At 44.3% G+C, this 22294-nt stretch overlaps 1 protein-coding gene across 1 annotated transcript in view; it reads left to right on the top strand.

The window, feature by feature from the left end:
* Positions 1–22294, top strand: part of actn3b (actinin alpha 3b) — a 60070-nt gene that overhangs the window by 12974 nt on the left and 24802 nt on the right. The window lies entirely within an intron of this gene.

Genomic DNA, 22294 nt, shown 5'->3' on the forward strand with positions numbered 1-22294 from the left:
TGTGGGTGGTTGAGTGTAGGCGTGTGTGTGTGTAGGGGGATGTGTGTGTGTAGGTGTGTTTTTGTAGGTGAGTGTGTGTAGGTGTAGGCGTGTGTGTGTGTGTGTGTGTGTGTGTATATATATATGTGTATGTCTGTGTGTGTGTGTGTGGGTGTGTGGGTGTGTGTGGGTGGTTGAGTGTAGGCGTGTGTGTGTGTAGGGGGATGTGTGTGTGTAGGTGTGTTTTTGTAGGTGAGTGTGTGTAGGTGTAGACGTGTGTGTGTGTGTGTGTGTGTGTGTGTGTGTCCGTTTGTCTGTCTGTGTGGCTTCTCTATTTCTAATGATAAAGGCTGCATCTATTTTTCTACACAGCATCAGACCTCATCAGGATAGCAGTGTCTGAGGATTAGAAACACACTGTATTTTGCATAGTTGAGTGTTCCTTTGTAGTTTGTGACCCCATAGTAAAGGTGTGTGTGTCTCCATACCTGTGTGTGAGCCAAGTGTGAGGATGTTGACCTTCTAAACACACCATCAGCAGCCTGTGTCAAGTCCAGCACATTACAGTAGAACAGGTAGACAGGACAGTACATTACAGTAGGACAGGTGGGACAGGACAGTACATTACAGTAGGACAGGTGGGACAGGACAGTACATTACTATAGAACAGGTGGGACAGGACAGTACATTACTATAGAACAGGTGGGACAGGACAGTACATTACTATAGAACAGGTGGGACAGGACAGGACAGTACATTACTATAGAACAGGTGGGACAGGACAGGACAGTACATTACTATAGAACAGGTGGGACAGGACAGGACAGTACATTACTATAGAACAGGTGAGACAGGACAGTACATTACTATAGAACAGGTGGGACAGGACAGTACATTACTATAGAACAGGTGGGTACAGGACAGTACATTACTATAGAACAGGTGGGACAGGACAGTACATTACTATAGAACAGGTGGGACAGGACAGTACATTACTATAGAACAGGTGGGACAGGACAGTACATTACTATAGAACAGGTGGGACAGGACAGTACATTACTATAGAACAGGTGGGACAGGACAGTACATTACTATAGACCAGGTGGACAGGACAGTACATTACTATAGAACAGGTGGGACAGGACAGTACATTACTATAGAACAGGTGGGACAGGACAGTACATTAATATAGAACAGTTGGGACAGGACAGTACATTACTATAGACCAGGTGGACAGGACAGTACATTACTATAGATCAGGTGGGACAGGACAGGACAGTACATTACTATAGAACAGGTGGGACAGGACAGTACATTACTATAGAACAGGTGGGACAGGACAGTACATTACTATAGAACAGGTGGGACAGGACAGTACATTACTATAGAACAGGTGGGACAGGACAGGACAGTACTATAGACCAGGTGGACAGGACAGTACATTACTATAGAACAGGTGGGACAGGACAGTACATTACTATAGAACAGGTGGGACAGGACAGGACAGTACATTACTATAGAACAGGTGGGACAGGACAGTACATTACCATAGAACAGGTGGGACAGGACAGTACATTACTATAGAACAGGTGGGACAGGACAGTACATTACTATAGAACAGGTGGGACAGGACAGTACATTACTATAGAACAGGTGGGACAGGACAGTACATTACTATAGAACAGGTGGGACAGGACAGTACATTACTATAGAACAGGTGGGACAGGACAGTACATTACTATAGAACAGGTGGGACAGGACAGGACAGTACATTACTATAGAACAGGTGGGACAGGACAGTACATTACTATAGAACAGGGGGAAGGACAGTACATACTATAGAACAGGTGGGACAGGACAGTACATACTATAGAACAGGTGGGACAGGACAGTACATTACTATAGAACAGGTGGGACAGGACAGTACATTACTATAGAACAGGTGGGACAGGACAGTACATTACTATAGATCAGGTGGGACAGGACAGTACATTACTATAGATCAGGTGGGACAGGACAGTACATTACTATAGAAACAGGTGGGACAGGACAGGACATTACTATAGAACAGGTGAGACAGGACAGGACATTACTATAGAACAGGTGGGACAGGACAGTACATTACTATAGAACAGGTGGGACAGGACATTACATTACTATAGAACAGGTGGGACAGGACATTACATTACTATAGAACAGGTGGGACAGGACAGTACATTACTATAGAACAGGTGGGACAGGACAGTACATTACTATAGAACAGGTGGGACAGGACAGGACAGTACATTACTATAGAACAGGTGGGCAGGGACAGGACAGTACATTACTATAGAACAGGTGGGACAGGACAGGACAGTACATTACTATAGAACAGGTGGGACAGGACAGGACATTACTATAGAACAGGTGGGACAGGACAGTACATTACTATAGAACAGGTGGGACAGGACAGTACATTACTATAGAACAGGTGGGACAGGACAGTACATTACTATAGAACAGGTGGGACAGGACAGTACATTACTATAGAACAGGTGGAGACAGGACAGTACATTACTATAGAACAGGTGGGACAGGACAGTACATTACTATAGAACAGGTGGAAGGACAGGACAGTACATTACTATAGAACAGGTGAGACAGGACAGTACATTACTATAGAACAGGTGGGACAGGACAGTACATTACTATAGAACAGGTGGGACAGGACAGTACATTACTATAGAACAGGTGGGACAGGACAGTACATTACTATAGAACAGGTGGGACAGGACAGTACATTACTATAGAACAGGTGGTGCAGGACAGGACAGTACATTACTATAGAAACAGGTGGGACAGGACAGGACAGTACTATAGAAACAGGTGGGGACAGGACAGTACATTACTATAGAACAGGTGGGACAGGACAGTACATTACTATAGAACAGGTGGGACAGGACAGTACATTACTATAGAACAGGTGGGACAGGACAGTACATTACTATAGAACAGGTGGGACAGGACAGTACATTACTATAGAACAGGTGGGACAGGACAGTACATTACTATAGAACAGGTGGGACAGGACAGTACATTACTATAGAACAGGTGGGACGGACAGTAAATTACTATAGAACAGGTGGGACAGGACAGTACATACTATAGAACAGTGGGACAGGACAGGACAGTACATTACTATAGAACAGGTGGGGAAAGGACAGGACAGTACATTACTATAGAACAGGTGGGACAGGACAGTACATTACTATAGAACAGGTGGGACAGGACAGTACATTACTATAGAACAGGTGGGACAGGACAGTACATTACTATAGAACAGGTGGGACAGGACAGTACATTACTATAGAACAGGTGAGACAGGACAGTACATTACTATAGAACAGGTGGGACAGGACAGGACAGTACATTACTATAGAACAGGTGGGACAGGACAGTACATTACTATAGAACAGGTGGGACAGGACAGTACATTACTATAGAACAGGTGGGACAGGACAGTACATTACTATAGAACAGGTGGGACAGGACAGTACATTACTATAGAACAGGTGGGACAGGACAGGACAGTACATTACTATAGAACAGGTGGGACAGGACAGGACAGTACATTACTATAGAACAGGTGGGACAGGACAGGACAGTACATTACCATAGAACAGGTGAGACAGGACAGTACATTACTATAGAACAGGTGGGACAGGACAGTACATTACTATAGAACAGGTGGGACAGGACAGTACATTACTATAGAACAGGTGGGACAGGACAGTACATTACTATAGAACAGGTGGGACAGGACAGTACATTACTATAGAACAGGTGGGACAGGACAGTACATTACTATAGAACAGGTGGGACAGGACAGTACATTACTATAGAACAGGTGGGACAGGACAGTACATTACTATAGAACAGGTGGGACAGGACAGTACATTACTATAGACCAGGTGGACAGGACAGTACATTACTATAGAACAGGTGGGACAGGACAGTACATTACTATAGAACAGGTGGGACAGGACAGTACATTAATATAGAACAGTTGGGACAGGACAGTACATTACTATAGACCAGGTGGACAGGACAGTACATTACTATAGATCAGGTGGGACAGGACAGGACAGTACATTACTATAGATCAGGTGGGACAGGACAGGACAGTACATTACTATAGAACAGGTGGGACAGGACAGTACATTACTATAGAACAGGTGGGACAGGACAGTACATTACTATAGAACAGGTGGGACAGGACAGGACAGTACTATAGACCAGGTGGACAGGACAGTACATTACTATAGAACAGGTGGGACAGGACAGTACATTACTATAGAACAGGTGGGACAGGACAGGACAGTACATTACTATAGAACAGGTGGGACAGGACAGTACATTACCATAGAACAGGTGGGACAGGGACAGTACATTACTATAGAACAGGTGGGACAGGACAGTACATTACTATAGAACAGGTGGGACAGGACAGTACATTACTATAGAACAGGTGGGACAGGACAGTACATACTATAGAACAGGTGGGACAGGACAGTACATTACTATAGAACAGGTGGGACAGGACAGTACATTACTATAGAACAGGTGGGACAGGACAGGACAGTACATTACTATAGAACAGGGTGGGACAGGACAGTACATTACTATAGAACAGGTGGGACAGGACAGTACATTACTATAGAACAGGTGGGACAGGACAGTACATTACTATAGAACAGGTGGGACAGGACAGTACATTACTATAGAACAGGTGGGACAGGACAGTACATTACTATAGATCAGGTGGGACAGGACAGTACATTACTATAGATCAGGTGGGACAGGACAGTACATTACTATAGAACAGGTGGGACAGGACAGGACATTACTATAGAACAGGTGAGACAGGACAGGACATTACTATAGAACAGGTGGGACAGGACAGTACATTACTATAGAACAGGTGGGACAGGACAGTACATTACTATAGAACAGGTGGGACAGGACATTACATTACTATAGAACAGGTGGGACAGGACAGTACATTACTATAGAAAGGTGGGACAGGACAGTACATTACTATAGAACAGGTGGGACAGGACAGGACAGTACATTACTATAGAACAGGTGGGACAGGACAGGACAGTACATTACTATAGAACAGGTGGGACAGGACAGGACATTACTATAGAACAGGTGGGACAGGACAGTACATTACTATAGAACAGGTGGGACAGGACAGTACATTACTATAGAACAGGTGGGACAGGACAGTACATTACTATAGAACAGGTGGGACAGGACAGTACATTACTATAGAACAGGTGGGACAGGACAGTACATTACTATAGAACAGGTGGGACAGGACAGTACTTACTATAGAACAGGTGGGACAGGACAGTACATTAATATAGAACAGGTGGGACAGGAACAGTACCATTACTATAGAACATGTGGGACAGGACAGTCATTACCTATAGAACAGGTGGGACAGGACAGTACATTACTATAGAACAGGTGGGACAGGACAGTACATTACTATAGAACAGGTGGGACAGGACAGTACATTACTATAGAACAGGTGGAACAGGACAGTACATTACTATAGAACAGGTGGGACAGGACACAGTACATTACTATAGAACAGGTGGGGACAGGACAGTACATTACTATAGAACAGGTGGGACAGGACAGTACATTACTATAGAACAGGTGGGGGACAGGACAGTACATTACTAGAGAACAGGTGGGGACAGGACAGTACATTACTATAGAACAGGTGGGGACAGGACAGTACATTACTATAGAACAGGTGGGGACAGGGGACAGTACATCTACTATAGAACAGGTGGGACAGGACAGTACATTACTATAGAACAGGTGGGACAGGACAGTACATTACTATAGAACAGGTGGGACAGGAAGTACATTACTATAGATCAGGTGGGACAGGACAGTACATTACTATAGATCAGGTGGGACAGGGACAGTACATTTACTATAGAACAGGTGGGACAGGACAGGACATTACTATAGAACAGGTGAGACAGGACAGGACATTACTATAGAACAGGTGGGACAGGACAGTACATTACTATAGAACAGGTGGGGACAGGACATTACATTACTATAGAACAGGTGTGGACAGGACATTACATTACTATAGAACAGGTGGGACAGGACAGTACATTACTATAGAACAGGTGGGACAGGACAGTACATTACTATAGAAACAGGTGGGACAGGACAGGACAGTACATTACTATAGAACAGGTGGGACAGGACAGGACAGTACATTACTATAGAACAGGTGGGACAGGAACAGGACATTACTATAGAACAGGTGGGACAGGACAGTACATTACTATAGAAACAGGTGGGACAGGACAGTACATTACTATAGAAAAGGTGGGACAGGACAGTACATTACTATAGAACAGGTGGGACAGGACAGTACATTACTATAGAACAGGTGGAACAGGACAGTACATTACTATAGAACAGGTGGGACAGGACAGTACATTACTATAGAACAGGTGGGACAGGACAGTACATTACTATAGAACAGGTGGGACAGGACAGGACAGTACATACTATAGAACAGGTGAGGACAGGACAGTACATTACTATAGAATAGGTGAGACAGGACAGTACATTACTATAGAACAGGTGGACAGCAGTACATTACTAAGGTGGACAGTACAGTACCTTATAGAACAGGTGGGACAGGACAGTACATTACTATAGAACAGGTGGGACAGGACAGTACATTACTATAGAACAGGTGTGACAGGACAGGACAGTACATTACTATAGAACAGGTGGGACAGGACAGGACAGTACATTACTATAGAACAGGTGGGACAGGACAGTACATTACTATAGAACAGGTGGACAGGACAGTACATTACTATAGAACAGGTGGGACAGGGACAGTACATTACTATAGAAACAGGTGGGACAGGACAGTACATTACTATAGAACAGGTGGGACAGGACAGTACATTACTATAGAACAGGTGGGACAGGACAGTACATTACTATAGACCAGGTGAAGGACAGGACAGTACCTTACTATAGAACAGGTGGGACAGGAAGGACAGTACATTACTATAGAACAGGTGGGACAGGACAGTACATACTATAGACAGGGGACAGGCCAGTACATTACTATAGAACAGGTGGGACAGGACAGTACATTACTATAGAACAGGTGGGACAGGACAGTACATTACTATAGAACAGGTGGGAACAGGACAGTACATTACTATAGAACAGGTGGGGACAGGACAGTACATTACTATAGAACAGGTGGAGACAGGACAGTACATTACTATAGAACAGGTGGGACAGGACAGGACAGTACATTACTATAGAACAGGTGGGACAGGGACAGTACATTACTATAGAACAGGTGGGACAGGACAGTACATTACTATAGAACAGGTGGGACAGGGACAGTACATTACTATAGAACAGGTGGGACAGGACAGGACATTACTATGAACAGGTGGGACAGGACAGTACATTACTATAGAACAGGTGGGACAGGACAGTACATTTACTATAGAACAGGTGGACAGGACAGTACATTACTATAGAAACAGGTGGGACAGGAAGGACATTACTATAGAACAGGTGAGGACAGGACGTTACATTACTATAGAACAGGTGGGACGGACAGTACATTACTATAGAACAGGTGGGACAGGACATTACATTATATAGAACCAGGTGGGACAGGACAGCTACATTACTATAGAACAGGTGGGACAGGACAGTCATTACTATAGAACAGGTGGGACAGGACAGTACATTTACTATAGAACAGGTGGGACAGGACAGTACATTACTATAAGAACAGGGTGGGACAGGACCAAGTACATTACTATAGAACAGGTGGGACAGGCCAGTACATTACTATTAGACCAGGTGGACAGGACAGTACATTACTATAGAACAGGTGGGACAGGACAGTACATTACTATAGAACAGGTGGGACAGGACAGTACATTAATATAGAACAGTTGGGACAGGACAGTACATTACTATAGGACCAGGTGGGACAGGACAGTTACATACTATAGATCAGGTGGGACAGGACCAGGACAGTACATTACTATAGAACAGGTGGGACAGGACAGTACATTACTATAGAACAGGTGGGACAGGACCCGTACATACATAGAAACAGGTGGGACAGGACAGTACATTACTATAGAACAGGTGGGACAGGACAGGACAGTACTATAGACCAGGTGGACAGGACAGTACATTACTATAGAACAGGTGGGACAGGACAGTACATTACTATAGAACAGGTGGGACAGGACAGGACAGTACATTACTATAGAACAGGTGGGACAGGACAGTACATTACCATAGAACAGGTGGGACAGGACAGTACATTACTATAGAACAGGTGGGACAGGACAGTACATTACTATAGAACAGGTGGGACAGGACAGTACATTACTATAGAACAGGTGGGACAGGACAGTACATTACTATAGAACAGGTGGGACAGGACAGTACATTACTATAGAACAGGTGGGACAGGACAGTACATTACTATAGAACAGGTGGGACAGGACAGGACAGTACATTACTATAGAACAGGTGGGACAGGACAGGACAGTACATTACTATAGAACAGGTGGGACAGGACAGTACATTACTATAGAACAGGTGGGACAGGACAGTACATTACTATAGAACAGGTGGGACAGGACAGTACATTACTATAGAACAGGTGGGACAGGACAGTACATTACTATAGATCAGGTGGGACAGGACAGTACATTACTATAGATCAGGTGGGACAGGACAGTACATTACTATAGAACAGGTGGGACAGGACAGGACATTACTATAGAACAGGTGAGACAGGACAGGACATTACTATAGAACAGGTGGGACAGGACAGTACATTACTATAGAACAGGTGGGACAGGACATTACATTACTATAGAACAGGTGGGACAGGACATTACATTACTATAGAACAGGTGGGACAGGACAGTACATTACTATAGAACAGGTGGGACAGGACAGTACATTACTATAGAACAGGTGGGACAGGACAGTACATTACTATAGAACAGGTGGGACAGGACAGGACAGTACATTACTATAGAACAGGTGAGACAGGACAGTACATTACTATAGAACAGGTGGGACAGGACAGTACATTACTATAGAACAGGTGGGACAGGACAGTACATTACTATAGAACAGGTGGGACAGGGACAGTACATTACTATAGAACAGGTGGACAGGACAGTACATTACTATAGAACAGGTGTGACAGGACAGGACAGTACCATTACTATAGAACAGGTGGGACAGGACAGGACAGTACATTACTATAGAACAGGTTGGGACAGGACAGGACAGTAATTACTATAGAACAGGTGGGACAGGACAGTACATTACTATAGAACAGGTGGGACAGGGACAGTACATTACTATAGAACAGGTGGGACAGGACAGTACATTACTATAGAACAGGTGGGACAGGACAGTACATTACTATAGAACAGGTGGGACAGGACAGTACATTACTATAGACCAGGTGGGACAGGACAGTACATTACTATAGAACAGGTGGGACAGGACAGGACAGTACATTACTATAGAACAGGTGGGACAGGACAGGACAGTACATTACTATAGAACAGGTGGGACAGGACAGTACATTACTATAGAACAGGTGGGAAGGACAGTACATTACTATAGAACAGGTGGGACAGGACAGTACATTACTATAGAACAGGTGGGACAGGATAGTACATTACTACATTACTATAGAACAGGTTGAGACAGGACAGTACATTACTATAGAACAGGTGGGACAGGACCAGGACAGTACATTACTATAGAACAGGGTGGACAGGACAGTACATTACTATAGAACAGGTGGGCACAGGACAGTACATTACTATAGAACAGTTGGGACAGGATCAGTACATTACTCTAGAACAGGGGGGACAGGGACAGTACATTACTATAGAAACAGGTGGGACAGGACAGGACATTACTATAGAACAGGGTGGAACAGGACAGTACCATCCTATAGAACAGGTGGACAGGACAGGACATTACTATAGAACAGGTGGGACAGGACAGTACATTACTACTAGAACAGGTGGGACAGGACAGTACATTACTATAGATCAGGTGGGACAGGACAGTACATTACTATAGATCAGGTGGGACAGGACAGTACATTGCTATAGAAACAGGTGGGCAGGGACATTACTATAGAACAGGTGGGACAGGACAGGACAGTACATTACTATAGAACAGGTGGGACAGGACAGTACATTACTATAGAACAGGTGGGACAGGACAGTACATTACTATAGAACAGGTTGGGACAGGACAGGACATTACTATAGAACAGGTGGGACAGGACAGTACATTACTATAGACCAGGTGGACAGGACAGTTACATTACTATAGAACAGGTGGGACAGGACAGTACATTACTATAGAACAGGTGGGACAGGACAGTACATTAATATAGAACAGTTGGGACAGGACAGTACTTACTATAGACCAGGTGGACAGGACAGTACCTTACTATAGATCAGGTGGGACAGGACAGGACAGTACATTACTATAGAACAGGTGGGACAGGACAGTACATTACTAGAGAAACAGGTGGGACAGGACAGTACATTACTATAGAAACAGGTGGGACAGGAACAGTACATTACTATAGAACAGTTGGGACAGGACAGACCTTACTATAGACCAGGTGGACAGGACAGTACATTACTATAGAACAGGGGGACAGGACAGTAATTACTATAGAACAGGTGGGACAGGACAGGACAGTACATTACTATAGAACAGGTGGGTACAGGACAGTACATTACCATAGAACAGTGTGGGTAACAGGACAGGTACATTACTATAGAACAGGTGGGACAGGACAGTACATTACTATAGAAACAGGTGGGACAGGACAGTACATTACTATAGAACAGGTGGGACAGGACAGTACATTACTATAGAACAGGTGGGACAGGACAGTACATTACTATAGAACAGGTGGGATGGGACAGGACAGGACAGTACATTACTATAGAACAGGTGGGACAGGACAGTACATTACATAGAACAGGTGGGGACAGGACAGTACATTACTATAGAACAGGTGGGACAGGACAGTACATTCTATAGAACAGGTGGGACAGGACAGTACATTACTATAGAAACAGGTGGGACAGGACCGTACATACTATAGATCAGGTGGGACAGGACAGTACATTACTATAGATCAGGTGGGACAGGACAGACATTACTATAGCAAACAGGTTGGGACAGGACAGTACATACTATAGAACCAGGTGGGACAGGACACGGACATTACTATAGAACAGGTGGGCAGGCCAGTACATTACTATAGAACAGGTGGGACAGGACAGTACATTAGTACATTACTATAGAACAGGTGGGACAGGACAGTACATTACTATAGAACAGGTGGGACAGGACAGGACAGTACATTACTATAGAACAGGTGGGACAGGACAGGACAGTACATTACTATAGAACAGGTGGGACAGGACAGTACATTACTATAGAACAGGTGGGACAGGACAGGACAGTACATTACTATAGAACAGGTGGGACAGGACAGGACAGTACATTACTATAGAACAGGTGGGACAGGACAGGACATTACTATAGAACAGGTGGGACAGGACAGTACATTACTATAGAACAGGTGGGACAGGACAGTACATTACTATAGAACAGGTGGGACAGGACAGTACATTACTATAGAACAGGTGGGACAGGACAGTACATTACTATAGAACAGGTGGGACAGGACAGTACATTACTATAGAACAGGTGGGACAGGACAGTACATTACTATAGAACAGGTGGGACAGGACAGTACATTACTATAGAACAGGTGGGACAGGACAGGACAGTACATTACTATAGAACAGGTGAGACAGGACACTACATTACTATAGAACAGGTGGGACAGGGACAGTACATTCTATAGACAGGTGGGACAGGACAGTACATTACTACTAGAACAGGTGGGACAGGACAGTACATTACTATAGAACAGGTGGGACAGGACAGTACATTACTATAGAACAGGTGGGACAGACAGTACATTACTATAGAACAGGTGGGACAGGACAGTACATTACTATAGAACAGGTGGGACAGGACAGTACATTACTATAGAACAGGTGGGACAGGACAGTACATTACTATAGAACAGGTGGGACAGGACAGTACATTACTATAGACCAGGTGGGACAGGACAGTACATTACTATAGAACAGGTGGGACAGGACAGGACAGTACATTACTATAGAACAGGTGGGACAGGACAGTACATTACTATAGAACAGGTGGGACAGGACAGTACATTACTATTAGACCCCAGGTGGATCAAGGGACAGAGACATTCAGGACCAGTATACATTACTCATAGAACAGGTGGGACAGGGACAGTACATTACCATAGAACAGGTGGGACAGGACAGTACATTACTATAGAACAGGTGGGACAGGACAGTACACTTACTATAGAACAGGTTGGGACAGGACAGTACATTACTATAGAAAACAGGTGGGACAGGACAGTACATTACTATAGAACAGGTGGGACAGGACAGTACATTACTATAGAACAGGTGGGACAGGACAGCTACAATTACTATGAGAACAGGTGGGGACAGGACAGTACATTACTATAGAACAGGTGGGACAGGACAGTACATTACTATAGAACAGGTGGGACAGGACCGTACATTACTATAGATCAGGTGGACAGGACAGTACATTACTATAGATCAGGTGGGACAGGACAGTACATTACTATAGAACAGGTGGGACAGGACAGGGACATTACTATAGAACAGGTGAGGACAGGACCAGGACATTACTATAGAACAGGTGGGACAGGACAGTACATTACTATAGAACAGGTGGGACAGGACAGTACATTACTATAGAACAGGTGGGACGGACAGGACAGTACATTACTATAGAACAGGTGGGACAGGACAGGACAGTACATTACTATAGAACAGGTGGGACAGGACAGTACATTACTATAGAACAGGTGGACAGGACAGGACAGTACTATTACTATAGAACAGGTGGGACAAGGACAGTACATTACTATAGAACAGGTGGGACCAGGACAGTACATTACTATAGAAACAGGTGGGAAGGACAGTAACATTACTATAGAACAGGTGGGACAGGCCCGTACATTACTATTAGAACAGGTGGGACAGGACAGTACATACTATAGAACAGGTGGGACAGGACAGTACATTACTATAGAACAGTTGGGACAGGACAGTACCTTACTATAGAACAGGTGGGACAGGACAGTACATTACTATAGAACAGGGGGACAGGACAGGACAGTACTTACTATAGAACAGGTGAGACGGCAGTACATTACTATAGAACAGGTGGGACAGGACAGTACATTACTATAGAACAGGTGGGACAGGACCGTACATTACTATAGAACAGGTGGGACAGCGACAGTAACATTATATAGAACAGGTGGGACAGGACAGTACATTACTATAGAAACAGGTGGGACAGGACAGTACATTACTATAGAACAGGTGGGATCAGGACAGTACATTACTATTAGAACAGGTGGGACAGGACAGTACATTACTATAGAACAGGTGGGACAGGACAGTACATTACTATAGAACAGGTGGGACAGGACAGTACATTACTATAGACCAGGTGGGACAGGACAGTACATTACTATAGAACAGGTGGGACAGGACAGGACAGTACATTACTATAGAACAGGTGGGACAGGACAGGACAGTACATTACTATAGAACAGGTGGGGACAGGACAGTACATTACTATAGAACAGGTGGGACAGGATAGTACATTACTATAGAACAGGTGGGACAGGACAGTACATTACTATAGAACAGGTGGGACAGGACAGTACATTACTATAGAACAGGTGAGACAGGACAGTACATTACTATAGAACAGGTGGGACAGGACAGGACAGTACATTACTATAGAACAGGTGGGACAGGACAGTACATTACTATAGAACAGGTGGGACAGGACAGTACATTACTATAGAACAGGTGGGACAGGACAGTACATTACTATAGAACAGGTGGGACAGGACAGTACATTACTATAGAACAGGTGGGAAAGGACAGTACATTACTATAGAACAGGTGGGACAGGGACAGTACATTACTATAGAACAGGTGGGACAGGACAGGACATTACTATAGAACAGGTGGGACAGGACAGTACATTACTATAGAACAGGTGGGACAGGACAGGACATTACTATAGAACAGGTGGGACAGGACAGTACATTACTATAGAACAGGTGGGACAGGACAGTACATTACTATAGATCAGGTGGGACAGGACAGTACATTACTATAGATCAGGTGGGACAGGACAGTACATTGCTATAGAACAGGTGGGACAGGACATTACTATAGAACAGGTGGGACAGGACAGGACAGTACATTACTATAGAACAGGTGGGACAGGACAGTACATTACTATAGAACAGGTGGGACAGGACAGTACATTACTATAGAACAGGTGGGACAGGACAGGACATTACTATAGAACAGGTGGGACAGGACAGGACAGTACATTACTATAGAACAGGTGGGACAGGACAGGACATTACTATAGAACAGGTGGGACAGGACAGGACAGTACATTACTATAGAACAGGTGGGACAGGACAGGACATACTATAGAACAGGTGGGACAGGACAGGACATTATATAGATCAGGTGGGACAGGACAGGACAGTACATTACTATAGAACAGGTGGGACAGGACAGTACATTTACTATAGAACAGGTGGGACAGGGACAGTACATACTATAGAACAGGTGGGACAGGACAGTACATTACTATAGAACAGGTGGGACAGGACCAGTACATTACTATAGAAACAGGTGGGACAGGACAGGACATACTATAGAAAGGTGGGACAGGACAGTACATTACTATAGAACAGGTGGGACAGGACAGGACATTACTATAGAACAGGTGGGACAGGACAGTACAATACTATAGAACAGGTGGGACAGGACAGTACATTACTATAGATCAGGTGGGACAGGACAGTACATTACTATAGATCAGGTGGGACAGGACAGTACATTGCTATAGAACAGGTGGGACAGGACATTACTATAGAACAGGTGGGACAGGACAGTACATTACTATAGAACAGGTGGGACAGGACAGTACATTACTATAGAACAGGTGGGACAGGACAGTACATTACTATAGAACAGGTGGGACAGGACAGGACATTACTATAGAACAGGGTGGGACCAGGGACAGGACAGTACATTACTATAGAACAGGTGGGACAGGACAGGACATTACTATAGAACAGGTGGGACAGGACAGGACAGTACATTACTATAGAACAGGTGGGACAGGACAGGACATTACTATAGAACAGGTGGGACAGGACAGGACATTACTATAGATCAGGTGGGACAGGACAGGACAGTACATTACTATAGAACAGGTGGGACAGGACAGTACATTACTATAGAACAGGTGGGGACAGGACAGTACATTACTATAGAACAGGTGGGACAGGACAGTACATTACTATAGAACAGGTGGGACAGGACAGTACATTACTATAGAACAGGTGGGACAGGACAGGACATTACTATAGAACAGGTGGGACAGGACAGTACATTACTATAGAACAGGTGGGACAGGACAGTACATTACTATAGAACAGGTGGGACAGTACAGTACATTACTATAGACCAGGTGAGACAGGACAGGACAGTACATTACTATAGAACAGGTGGGACAGGACAGTACATTACTATAGAACAGGTGGGACAGGACAGGACAGGACATTACTATAGAACAGGTGGGACAGGACAGGACAGTACATTACTATAGAACAGGTGGGACAGGACAGTACATTACTATAAAACAGGTGGGACAGGACAGGACAGTACTTTACTATAGAACAGGTGGGACAGGACAGGACAGTACATTACTATAGAACAGGTGGGACAGGACAGGACAGTACATTACTATAGAACAGGTGGGACAGGACAGTACATTACTATAGAACAGGTGAGACAGGACAGTACATTACTATAGAACAGGTGGGACAGGACAGTACATTACTATAGAACAGGTGGGACAGGACAGTACATTACTATAGAACAGGTGGGACAGGACAGTACATTACTATAGAACAGGTGGGACAGGACAGTACATTACTATAGAACAGGTGGGACAGGACAGGACATTACTATAGAACAGGTGGGACAGGACAGGACATTACTGTAGGACAGGTACGACAGGACAGTACATTACTATAGAACAGGTGGGACAGGACAGTACATTACTATAGAACAGGTGGGACAGGACAGGACATTACTATAGAACAGGTGGGACAGGACAGGACATTACTGTAGGACAGGTACGACAGGACAGTACATTACTATAGAACAGGTGAGACAGGACAGGACAGCACATTACTGTTGAGCTGGTGGGGTAGCACATTACACACAGACAGACAGACAGACAGACAGACAGACAGACAGACACACACACACACACACACACACACACACACACACACACACACACACACACACACACACACACACACACACACAGACGCAGCAGCAGCTAGCCCTGCAGACATTATTGCCAGACTATTTTTACCCTGCTGTTGAGTTTAGCTGATACAGGAATACGTCTTTCCTGTTATTAATAAGAGGTTATAAACAGCAGATATGGAATCTGGGATGGGATGTTAGCATTAGCAACCAGGTGGATTAGGGTTTGTTTGGTTTGGACTGACAGCTATAATCAGGGTTTGTTTGGTTTGGATTTACAGCTATAATCAGGGTTAGATTGGTTTGGACTGACAGCTATAATCAGGGTTCGTTTGGTTTGGATTTACAGCTATAATCAGGGTTCGTTTGGTTTGGACTGATAGCTATAATCAGGGTTTGTTTGGTTTGGACTGACAGCGATAATCAGGGTTCGTTTGGTTTGGACTGACAGCTATAATCAGGGTTAGATTGGTTTGGACTGACAGCTATAATCAGGGTTCGTTTGGTTTGGACTGACAGCTATAATCAGGGATAGATTGGTTTGGACTGACAGCTATAATCAGGGTTAGATTGGTTTGGACTGACAGCGATAATCAGGGTTCGTTTGGTTTGGACTGACAGCTATAATCAGGGTTCGTTTGGTTTGGACTGACAGCTTTAATCAGGGTTAGATTGGTTTGGACTGACAGCTATAATCAGGGTTAGATTGGTTTGGACTGACAGCTATAATCAGGGTTTGTTTGGTTTGGACTGACAGCTATAATCAGGGTTCGTCTGGTTTGGACTGACAGCTATAATCAGGGTTCGTTTGGTTTGGACTGACAGCTATAATCAGGGTTCGTTTGGTTTGGACTGACAGCTTTAATCAGGGTTAGATTGGTTTGGACTGACAGCTATAATTAGGGTTAGATTGGTTTGGACTGACAGCTATAATCAGGGTTCGTTTGGTTTGGATTTACAGCTATAATCAGGGTTCGTTTGGTTTGGACTAACTCGGAATTCCAAGTCGGAATTCTTCCCAGAGCTCTGACTTACCGACCTGAAGATCACTGATATGTTAGGATTTGACCTCGTCCCCCTGTCTCCCGTCCCCCCCGAGTTCCCAGTTGTCTTGAAAGCACCATGACCATCTGATGCAAGTACCATCAGTCAAGTAAAATAAAAACTTTTTTTTATTTTGTTATCATAGCTCAAGTTTTGAAATATAGTATGGTCTGAGAAGAACAGTATTGGCAGGCCAGGCATATAGCCAATGTGCTGTGATAATGTATTAGACCTACTGCACTCGTTCCCACAGACTGTTTTTACTACAACATTTGGGAGGCCCACAGTGATCCGGTACGGAGTGGAGCCTCCGACCACATTTTGGGATCAAACATAAATTGGCTCTTAGAGTGGTTGCATCACATTCTTGACGGACAGGTGGTGTCAGGGGCTACGTCTGGGATGGGAGGAGAGGTGTGTATGTTTGTCCTCCCAGCTGTGCTGAGGGTCATAAGGCACCCCCACTCCACTGCCCCCCCTCCTTTAGTAATGACAGGCATTTAGCAGGATGTGTGTGTGTGTGTGTGTGTGTGTGTGTGTGTGTGTGTGTGTGTGTGTGTGTGTGTGTGTGGGTGCGTGCGCGTGTTTGTGTGTTCAGGGGCAGTTCAACAGGTGGAGATGAGGGGAAAGGGGGTGGGGGGGACAGGGAGAAGAGAGGAGTCAGAAGAGAGGGAGGGAGGAGGTGGGACAGAGGAGAGGGGGAGACAGTGGGACAGAGGAGGTGGGGAGACATTGGGACAGAGGAGAGCGGGAGTCAGTGGGACAGAGAGGAGAAGGGGGAGAGGAATAGGGGGGATACTGAGTAAAGGGGGGGACACACACAACAGAACAGACAGGGGAGAAGGGGGAAATAGAGGATAAGAGGGGGGACTTCATAGTCATAGCACTCTAGTTGACTACAGGCATCTCCAGTCAATGTTAAGAGTTGAGATAATGGGTTAGAATGGATATTGGTGTAACCATGGACTCTGCTGCATAACCTCTTCAGTCCAATTAATAGCGTTTTGTACTCAATTGTTCTTAATAGGCCTTCACTTGATTTAAGTCGGGCATCTTTCTAACGATTTCTTATATTTGAGAGGCCGGATATCCCAATGTCTCCTGTTTAAAGGCAATGTGTTATTTTGTTCTAACACCATTTCTGTGAATCCTTTAAAAACATGCATCTGAATGTCCTGTGTGGCTCACTGGGTAGATCATGCTTGCATCGCCAGGGTTGTGGGTTTGATACCCACGGGGGTCCAGTATGAAGAAAGGCATATCACTCTGGATGAGAGCGTATGACAAATGTTGAACTGAGGTCACCAAAAACCAAGGTTGTTTTGACATTACTCATTATCTCGTAATTTACTCTCTCTCTCCTTCTCTCTCTCTTTGACTCTGATAACCTTAGGAATCCTGCCTTCTCAGCTGTCCCTACTGGTGTCCCTTAGCTACCCGATTTAGCCTCCCTCTCCTCTCTTCCCCACTTTCCCCCCCTCCTTCAACCCCTCCTCTTCCCTTTTACCTCCCCTCCCCTTTCTTCCCTTTACCCCTCCCTCCCTACCTCCTTCTCCTCCCCTGTTCTTCAGCAGACTCTGGTCTGGTGGTCTAGATAGACTAGCAGGCTGTGTGGTCTGTATGTGGAGCCTGTCTAAATTTGGTAATGCGTAGATGTGAGGAGGGTAGTGTCAGTTTTGGTCTGTAGAGACTAGGTGGGGGGGGGGGGGACACCTGCTGGGACAGGACCGTAGGGCTCTTGTCAAAAGTAGTGCACTATGTAGGGAATAGGATAACATTTGGGATGCAGACCAGGGCCTCCATCTGGCTGCTTGTCTGTTCTGCCTTCGCCCCCTGGCAAGCATTGTCTCTCTCTCGCTCTCCCTGTCTCGCTATCTCTCTCTCTCTCTCTGTCTTTCTGAATGTCTCTTTCTTCCTCTTCTCTCCCTTTCTGTCATGCTAAATGGCTCTCAGCTCTGCCCAGTGACCACCCACACACACACACACACACACACACACACACACACACACACACACACACACACACACACACACACACACACACACACACACACACACACACACACACACTGCATTAATGGAGAACCCTGCCTTTGTGTTCTGTCTCAAACCCCACATCGTGCTTCATTACTGATTAATGGAATCTTTTTTCTCTCTCTCTCTCTCTCTCTCCCACACACTCCTCTGTAGTTGGTGGTTCCGATGCTGCTGGTTTTCTTTCTTTCTGCCCCCTCACCGCGGACTGACGTTCAGATCAATCCGTCAATGATTGAATCTATCAAAGTTGTCAAGGCAGAATGACTATCTGAGGTCAGGATGAGTGTTCTAGCCCAGTATATTAGTGGCATCAGTGTCACTGTGTATATTATTAGAATAAGATGTATTATTTTGACAGGAAAGTCATACTGAGACGAGGGTGAGCCCTATATAAATACATCCAACACATCCAATATACAAACTTACAAAACATAACTTACAAAACATATTAAGAAAAGACACATTTATCAACATAGAGATCTCTGATCATTACTCCGAACTGACCAAGGGGGACCAGAACATCTCATTTCAGAGATCTCTGGAAGTTGTTCCACACAAAGGCCACAAAAAAAATTAAATCTGCTTTACCCAACTATGTGGAGACGGAAGTGGCCTCCAGTGATATCCGAGCCTGAGACCGGTTTTGGTTATTTGTAAATATATATTGAATTAATGATGATTGAAACATAAGACGTTTCTTGCATGAGTGCTTTGTAGATAAACACAAGAAAATGCGTCTCTCTCCTTAAATACAATGAGGCCACACCCACTTTTTTTTACCAAACACAATAGTGAGTTCTAGAACCATCACCAGTAATAAACCTAAGGGCTCAATGGAAAACAGCATCTAACGGTTTAAGTGTACATGTAGATACTGCTGTTCAGTCCCGTGTGGCTCAGTTGGTAAAGCATGGTGTTTGCAACGCCAGGGTTGTGGGTTTGATTCCCATGGGGGACCAGTACGGAATGAAAAAAAAAATATATATATATATGAAATGTATGCATTCACTACTGTAAGTCACTCTAGCGTCTGCTAAATGACTTAAATGTAAATAATATCCCCAGAATCTAAAATATACATAAAAGTGTCCTGGACAATATCCTTCCTGTTATCAAAAGTCAGACAAGTTGTGTTTCTGTAAAATAAACCGACATTGAACTTCAACTTCTTCACCAGCTCAGTGACAGGTTTTTTAAATGACCGTTGTTCATCAAGCCAGATACCAACATATTTGTAGGAAGGAACCCGCTCAATTTATGTACTGTTCAAACTAGTCATTACAAATTAATTTATATCTGAGTTATGGGACCTAGAAAAAAACATGCATTTTGTTTTGTTTGCATTTAGTGCTAACTTCAGATCCAACAGCAACCTCTGCAGTGGTTGAATCAAATGTGAAAAGGCTTAGCCAACGGATGGAGTAATGGAATACAACACTGTATGATCTGCATAGAAATGAATATTTTTTTTTTGTACAGCATTACCAATGTTATTTATATAGATTGTAAACAGTAGTGGGCCGAGTATGGAACCTTGGGGCACCCCTTTACGTAACTCAAGGAACTCAGATTTGACCCATCTACCTTAATGGCATGAATTGTGTCATTAAGATAAATATGAAACCATCTGAAAGCATCAGTACCCAACCCTATGGGGGACAGCTTATTCAGCAGAATAACATGGTCTACAGTATCAGAAGCTTTTGACAAGTCTACAAACATGGCAGCACAATCCTTTCTATCATCTAAGGCATTTTGCAATACCATTTACAACAAGCATGGCAACCGTAGTGGTATGTTTAGGTCTGAATCTGGATTGATTAACATTAAGAATACCATTTACAGATAAAAAATAATGTAGCTGTTTGTTGACCAACGATTCTAGGATTTTCGCAAGACAGGGGAGTCTGAAAATTGTTTGGTAATTGTCAAGATCACTACTATCCCCGCCCTTATGGAGTGGTAGCACAAAAGCTGCTTTCCACACTTCTGGAATATTTCCTGATACTGAAGTTAAAATAGAAATGTGTGTTAGAGAGGCAGCAGTGAGGGGCTCTGCATAATTAAGCAAAGACGGGTCCAAATTGTCAGCCCCTAATGACTTCTTGGTGTCAATAGCTAATAATGCGGCAAGAACTTTAGTTTCTGTGAGTTAAAAACCCTGAATAACATTTCCCAAGTCACGTGAGGTTGACTGATCATTCATCGAGACAACGGGAGGCTATATGTGGGATGAACAGTCAACTGAATGGCCAAGACCAGTAGAGCACCATTTCTTTCAAATAGGAAACCTGCTGAGATAAAATGCTGAGTAAAAGCCTCACAAATCGTAACTTTTTCAGTAATGATGCAGGAGTCTAAAATGACTTGCTTAGGCAGGGAAGTAGAGGAATTACCCCGCCTTGGTGAATTAACGGGTTTCCAGAATTTAGAGGGATCACTAACAGAGTCTGCCATAGGGCTAAGGAAGTAGTTTGATCTGGCCTGTTTAACCGATGCGGTGCGCCTATTTCTCAATTGCTTAAATAGCTGCCAATCAGCTAACGAGACAGTTTTTCTAGCCTTGGCCCAGGCTTGATTTCTTATCAAGTAGAGGTCTGAGAGTACAG

The sequence above is a fragment of the Salmo trutta genome, chromosome 5, assembly GCF_901001165.1.
Source record: "Salmo trutta chromosome 5, fSalTru1.1, whole genome shotgun sequence".
Classification (NCBI taxonomy): domain Eukaryota; kingdom Metazoa; phylum Chordata; class Actinopteri; order Salmoniformes; family Salmonidae; genus Salmo; species Salmo trutta.